Here is an 8,122-nt window from a genome sequence, read left to right as displayed (position 1 = left end):
TGACTCCTGCAAGTTGGCGGGCTCGTTCTGACCAGCAAAATTGACCACGAGTTTGTTTTTTGTAAGGTACCACGAGGTCCAAGACCCCCTATACGGGTTGTCACCACAATGTGACAACATGGACTTTGTGGGGTTGTTCACTTGCACTTGCAGCGTGACAACACGTAGTTACAAAGTTGACCACAAGTACTTCAAGGCTTGGTTGCAAGATGGGATAACACACCATGATTTGGGGATCTCGTGCCATGGTGTAAGGGGAGGGGTACCATGGTGGGGGGAGTGTCGTGTCATCGTCTAATGGCGAGGTCAAGGGAGACAACACAATGCAATGTGGATCACACCGAGGGAAGCATCACATTGCATCATGGGGAGGGGTTGACATGGTGTTCATCACAAGAGGCATGTCATGTCATGCCACAGAAGGTGTGGACAAGAGAACATGGAAGCCCGAGTCTAGAACACATAGAACCTCCTATACAGAGCTCAATGGATGATGTAGCAACATAGTCAGCACCACAAATAAGCACCAAAGAGATATCATCAACCGTGATTATATCCTTGGAACAAAGATCTAAGAGCCAATCTCCTCGAGTCCCGCTGGTCAAAATTGACTGCCACTTGATCACGTGAGCTATCACCTGTACTCACCTTATCAAAACAGACTACAAAGACTGATGTTTCTTCGCGCAGACGAGCTGGAGCTGACCCCACAGACTTTGAGAAGCGCGCACACCTTAGCCGCAACTCTGATACCAATTTGAAGGGGAGAGAGTGCGCAATGGAAGTGCGAGACAGAAGTGTGAGCAGCAATGTTGAGAGTGAGAGAGAGTGAACGCAGAGATATGTGTACCAGATTGTGATGGTACACAAAGATTAAAGAATGTATTTATATGTTAGGGTACAATAAGGGTGTGTTCACACCCGTATAACTTTATACACAGAGACGAAGGGACTTTACACCCAACATAAACTGATATAACTACTCATAGAGGACCTTCTAAATCCTTGTTTGCGATATGGTTGCTCTGTCGTACTAGTTTGGAACACAAGCCAGGGTTACCCTTACAGAGTCTGATCAAGCCAAAGAGTGAGGGCAACATGCATGAAGATGGGGATTATCATGGCAGGAGGGCCAAGGCCCAGGGACAGGGAGAGTGATAGGCACATGGACAAGGACAGTGATAGACATAGGGACAGTGATAGAGATAGGGACAAGGACACACACAAGCAAAGACAAGGACAAGGACACGGATGTACAGGGACAAGGATAGAGTTGGAGACAAGGATACTGAATGGAATGATCAGAAACATGACCACCGTGACAGTTATGATAGGGCTGTTGAAGATCATTATAGAAACCTGAGGATCGGGACTGTGAGACAGAATCTGGAAGAATGGAGAGAGAGGAGATCGAGGCTTTAAGGGTTCCCCTCAAGAGGTAGCGCTTTTTGCTATGTACATTTCTAGGGTCATGGATAATGGATGATTTATACAACTATCTGGCTTTCATGAGCGCAAAGGATTTTCTCCATGTTTCTTAAGTTGCTTTGAGAATGATAGTTGATGCAAGAGATGTGGTCAAATGAGATCAAGAAGTTTGGGTAAAGGTAGTTTCTATAACTGGGGACAAACTTATCTTTCCATGTTGCTTTGAGAATGATAATTGATGTAAGAGATGCGGTCAAATGAGATCAAGAAGTTGGGGTAAAAGTTGTTTCTATGACTGGGAACAAACTTAGCTTTTCCATGAGGGATGTAGACTAGAAAATAGGGCAAGATCTCCTTCCCATAAAAAGTAGCAGTTTGAATGAAGAGGCAAATCCTTCTAGTTCCAATAAGCATCCTTCTACTAGGAAAGGCCTCTCAAGTATGATGATAACGATGGGAGATGATAACGGTTCTTCTCGATGCCTATTAAAAAGGATGAGCTCTCCAAGGAGATGGGAGGCTAAATAGCTCATTGCATCTGGGGTTTTGGATGTGAGGGATTATCCCAACTATGACCCAGATGGTGGCGGCTTGCTTTATCGAGATGAAGGTACTGAAGAGGAACTTGAGATAGAGATGAATGAGAATGAGCCTACATTCTTGAGAGGACAAACTCGATACTCTATTGATGTGTCCCTTGTAAAGATTGTGAAAAATCCAGATGGCTCTTTGCAAAGGGTTGTAATGATTCAGTTTGTATGGGCAAAAGAGAGAAGAGAATTTCAAGAACAGCAACAAAGGACTATGCTGGACTCCATCCCCAAAGATTTGAATTGATCTTGGGACGATCCAATGCCAAAGACGGGGGAGAGGCATTTGGCACAGGAGCTTCGTAGTGTTGGCCTTTTTACCTACGATATGCTCATGGATAATGGATGATTTATACAACTATCTGGCTTTCATGAGCACAAAGGGTTTTCTCTATCTTTCTTAAGTTGCTTTGAGAATGATAGTTGATGCAAGAGATGTGGTCAAATGAGATCAAAAAGTTTGGGTAAAGGTTGTTTCTATAACTGGGGACAAACTTATCTTTCCATGTTGCTTTGAGAATGATAATTGATGCAAGAGATGTGGTCAAATGAGATCAAGAAGTTGGGGTAAAGGTTGTTTCTATGACTGGGAACAAACTTAGCTTTTCCATGAGGGATGTAGACTAGAAAATAGGGCAAGATCTCCTTCCCATAAAAAGTAGCAGTTTGGATGAAGAGGCAAATCCTTCTAGTTCCAATAAGCTTCCTTCTACTAGGAAAGGCCTCTCAAGTATAATGATAACGATGGGAGATGATAACGGTTCTTCTCGATGCCTATTAAAAAGGATGAGCTCTCCAAGGAGATGGGAGGCTAAATAGCTCATTACATCTAGGGTTTTGGTTGTGAGGGATTATCCCAACTATGACCCAGATGGTGGCGACTTGATTTATCAAGATGAAGGTGTTGAAGAGGAACTTGAGATAGAGTTGAATGAGAATGAGCCTGCATTCTTGAGAGGACAAACTCGATACTTTATTGATGTGTCCCTTGTAAAGATTGTGAAAAATCCATATGGCTCTTTCCAAAGGGTTGTAATGACTCAGTTTGTATGGGCAAAAGAGAGAAGAGAATTTCAAGAACAGCAACAAAGGACTATGCTGGACTCCATCCCCAAATATTTGAATTGACCTTGGGAGGATCCAATGCCAAAGACGGGGGAGAGGCATTTGGCACAGCAGCTTCGTGGTGTTGGTCTTTCTACCTACGATATGCCTGAGTGAAAGAAGGATGCGTTTGGAAAGGCACCCACTTATGGTTAGGAACAGAGACAGAGTCTTCCCATATATAAGTTAAAGGATGAGCTTATCAAAGCAGCTCAGGACAATCAGGTGCTAGTGGTGATTGGGGAAACAGGTCCAGGCAAGACAATTGTATCTTGTGGTTGTTGATCTATGTGCGCCTGAAGGGATAGCAAGAAAGTGGGTAACACCTGACTCCTGCATGAGCCACTGGTACCATTGAGGAATGGTGATCGGTTCATCCTATTGGGAAGGAGATTGAGAAGCCTTAGATACCTATAATCCACTTGTTTGGGAAAGGGACTCCCCCTCACCAAGAGAAGGTAAATCCCTCTCATCCACAGTAGAAAGCTCCAAAGAGGTGTGCCATGTCATGGGAGAGTGGGTTTTTTTGGGGTTGGGAGGAATGGGGCTTTTGAGAAAAGAGAGTTGGGAGGGGAGAGGGATGTATGTGTGTGTGTGTGCCATGTCATGGCGGAGTGGAGGTTGGGTGTAGGGGTTGTGCCGCGGTTTTTGGGAGAGAGGGTGCGTGTGCCATATCATGGGGGAGTGGGGTTTTTTGGGGTTGGGTGAAGCAGGGGGACGACGTGCCATGTTGTGTCAATGAAAGATACATAGTATCTGGAACCTCCCATAGAGGCATTATGAGCTGGCCCCCAAACATCAGAGTGCACTAACTGCAATGGACGTGTACTCTGCCTTACATGCCTGACAAATGGCAATCGAGACTGCTTACCAAACTGGCAAGCCTCGCATACATGACCAATATCTGAATATTGGAATTTGGGTAAACCTGTGACCAGCTGTTTCTTCTGCATAGTTTGCAGCCTTTGCAAATTGACATGCCCCACTCTCTTGTGCCAGATTTCCAAATCCCTAACAGTGCCAGAACCATGGGCAAACATAGCTGAATTCAGCTCTGGCAAAGAAGCATCAAGAGTAAACATTCTGCCATGCCTGTGACCACGAGCTATCAACTTGCAGCCATTGCCAAACTCTTCACTAAAGCAGCCATGCTTATTGAATCTAACCTGCAAGTTCTGCTTGACCAACAGACAATAAGTTTTTCGTAATTGAAGGGACATGCAAGACATCATGCATATTTTTCTTCCTGCCATCATGAACCACAAGAGGCACTTTGCCTTTATGCTCAATGCTATGCTGCGTGTCATCACCTGTGCATACATAGCCATGCTTTTCAGCCACCATATCTGTGAACCAATCACCGTGAGGGGTCATGTGATTTGACGCCCCTAAGTCAATGTACCACACTGCATCATCAGATGATTTTTCAGCAATCTTATCTTTGACATATTGCATGGCAAACAGTCGATCACCAGAATCATCTGCCTGACTGGACGTAGCATAGTGTCCATGCTGTTTACCCTTCTGATTCCCGTGCTTCTTCCAACAGTCCTTTGCAATATGCCCATACTTGCCGCAGTAATGACAATCCTTGTTTTTGTTTGGATTGTCTCACTGACGCTGCTGCTGCCATGAGCCTCTGCCAACGGGAGTTAGATCTCCCCCTGCCTCGAAAATTTCCACGACCTCTTGCATTTGATGGCTGCTGATTTTGATTGCCATAGGATGCATTCTGCTGGCCTCCTCTACCAGATCCATAACCCCTGCCATGGCTGCTACGGTCGCGCTGATTCGAGTAAAAAACTGCATCCTTATTCTTTGAACCGCTTGATCATGTAGCTAAGCCAAGCTTCACCTCTTCATGAATCAATAATGCAACCAGCTCATTAAAGTCAGGCATTTCAGCCCGCACAGACACTGAAGTGTCAAAGGACTTGTACTCAGGACCTAAACCATTCAAGGTCACTGCAACCATATCTTCATCTTCAACCTGTGAACCAACAGATGCCAGCTGATCCGCAATAATCTTTATCTCAGTTACATACTCCTGAATGGATCTGTTCTTTCTCTCCATATTATTAAACTTTTGCTTTAACTGGATCTTCCTTGCACTTGTAGTAGTGCCATAATACCTGACCAAGATGTTCCATGCATCTTTTGGAGAGCGACAATTCATAATCTGCATAACCATGGCATCTGATATACACAAGGACAACCAGTGCAAAACCCTGCATGCTCTCTCTGTCCAGAGTCGATGAGCTCGCAGCTGTTCTTGTGTTGCAGGTCTTTCTTCTGTAGTAGGCAACCTGGGTTCAGCTTCAGCTCCAATGACAAGCTCCCAGTAGCCTTTACCTATCAGAAAGTTCTCCATGTGGAACTTCCATATTGCATAATTGTTGCTATTGCTATCAAGCTTCTCCCCCACAATCTGGGTTATGTTGTCCGTTCTATCAGCATTTGCCATTTTATAGACACTGGCTGACTACCTGCAAACCAGTAAGTCAACTTGACAAACTTCAGCCCGCAACTGTATGTGACAATTTTCTGCAATTAATTGCAGAAAAAAAACAGGGTATTTCGACCCTCTAGCAGCCCAAGAATAGTCCACAACAAGTGGGATACACTGTAAGCAAAACAGTCAAGACAAATGCAATGTAGTTACTTCAGTTGAAACTCTTTCAACCTCACTGCCAGGGTACAGACATGCAGTCTGAAAACTGTAATTCTGGGAGTGACCAGCAGTGATTTCAACCCCAAAACTGAGTAATATACATGTCATACATGTCCCAAACCTTCATAGATGGCTGCTAGTACATGTGTCAAGCCATACATAGGCATAAAAACACATAACAGTACATAACCAGCAGATACGAATGTTGTAAATACATTCCAGGTTCCAGACAGCCAATGCACTAGCAACAGGTATTCATTTCAGTCCCAATGAACCATAAGACATTCGCATCACTTCAATCTCCAATGCGCAAGCATTTGTGAGTCACAAACCAAGCCTTCAAGTACCTGTATGGCTAATGAACTCAACTAGTTCTTGTAAGAACTAGAGTAACTAATGAGTGCTTTATGTCTGCAATTTTTAACAGTTTTCAGCCTGTCACAAACTCTCAGATCAGGCCACCAAAAGCTCCAAATTTACCAAGAAAAATGACATGTCTTCTACCAAGCATCACATGCTACATTCAAGCTCAGTGTACATGCCAAATAGCATCCAAATCTCAGACCATACAAGTGTAAAATGTCCCTGTACTTTCAATGACTGTTCAGCCCGATCTATTCAGACCTATGCAACTGTATGTCAGCTCACACATGAGCTCCCACAGGGGCAATAGCAAGGTAAGAACCTTCCTTGGTATGCATCCAGCCTGTATTCCACTTGACACGTGCTTTGCATCTTAAATCCCAGCCAACAATGGCAGCCTGTTGATAAGTGCAGCCTAGACAAACAGTTCAGCTTGTAGATGACCAAATGAGCATTTGGAGACCCCCAAGCAAGCACACAAGATGCCAAGTATGTGCTGAATTAAATCTGTCCACTTCAGTAGTCAATGCAGCCCCATTTTGGGTATCAAGAACCAGGCGCAACCTGTCAGCAACTCGTTTTTACATCTGCAGTAGGGCTGGTCATTAAAGCTCACTCAAATCAAGCTCTAATGCTTGATTATTATCCCCTCTAGAAGGCTCAAATGGTTAAGTATGTTGCTTCTGCAGTCGTTCCACTCCTGAAGGACAGGCGCATTCCAGCAGACCACGTGTTCAACAGCTCTGAAATTTCGTTTTTCTTCAGCTACCTATGTTGCTTCAACCAACCATGTTGTTTCAAGTACATAATTAGCATTCATAAAGTGCTTGATGGTCTTCATTTAGCACAGTAATGCTGCCCCAAATCCACGTTTCTTCCATCAGACGCAACCCTGTCATGCTGCGCTTTCTTCCAGGTTTGTTTTAAACAACTGCTGGTTTTTAGTGTTGATACTCATTTGCATAGGCTTCAAGACTTACCACTAACCTTACTTGAGAAGCCTTTCTAGAGAAAGACCAGAAAGAATTCCTTCATGCTTCCAGCTATGGTTGTCAAGGCCACAGGACAGATCTCTTCACCACTGCAGATGATAGTTGACTCCTTTCCTCTGACTTCAGCTCCTGCAAGTCCAATGCCACACTCCCAGGCACACAGTCTTTGCCGATTCATGGCTCTGATACCATGTTCAAATTCATGGAGACAGAAAGATATCATAACCAGAGTGAAGCAGCATGCTTCCTCTCACACACTTCATCATTCATTCAACACTGTATAGTGAAAGTACAACCTAAGGTCATAAGACCATTCACACCAGGAGTAGCACCGACTTATTTAATGTACCTAACTAAGATAGCTAGACTAGCTGTGTCCAGCTCATGTCGGTCAAACACACATGAGAGAGCTTGATATTCTAACATTATATGCAGACCACATAGTCCTCATCACCAGTACCCCCGAGGTATTATAGCGCCATCTGGATGCACTACAGGCCTTTTGTCACGACAAGGACCTTATAGCGAACCTGGGGAAAACCAAGGTCATGATATTTAACACCTCTACCCAATGGATCCGGCGATCAGTACCCCCTTTCACATATGGCGTAGAAACAATAGAAGTGGTCCAGAGATACGCCTATTTGGGGATAACATTCTTAGGGCCGAGCTTTACTCTGAGGAAAGCAATAGAAAATAGACTAACACGAGGCTATGCAGCCCTAGGGTCAATGGAGAGCCAGTGTGCCCGCATACAGCTCCAGGAGCATCGGAAGCTATGGCTCTTCGACACGTTGGTCATGCTAGTACTTTTGTATGGGGTTCCCATATGGGGATCGAGTCTCTACCACACAAGGAGGAGCACATAGGACCAACCATTGCCCAAGGGGGAGGCCGTCTATAAGGGATGGGAGCAGATGGAGCGACCCTTGGTTCTTATGATATCACATATTATCCAGAGTAAGCCCTTCGTG

This window comes from Lygodium microphyllum, chromosome 16 (genome assembly GCF_053477565.2).
Source record: "Lygodium microphyllum isolate KBCC chromosome 16, Lygodium_microphyllum_v1.1.10, whole genome shotgun sequence".
NCBI lineage: Eukaryota > Viridiplantae > Streptophyta > Polypodiopsida > Schizaeales > Lygodiaceae > Lygodium > Lygodium microphyllum.
The sequence above is the reverse complement of the archived record's forward strand: the minus strand, read 5'-3'. Positions refer to the sequence as shown.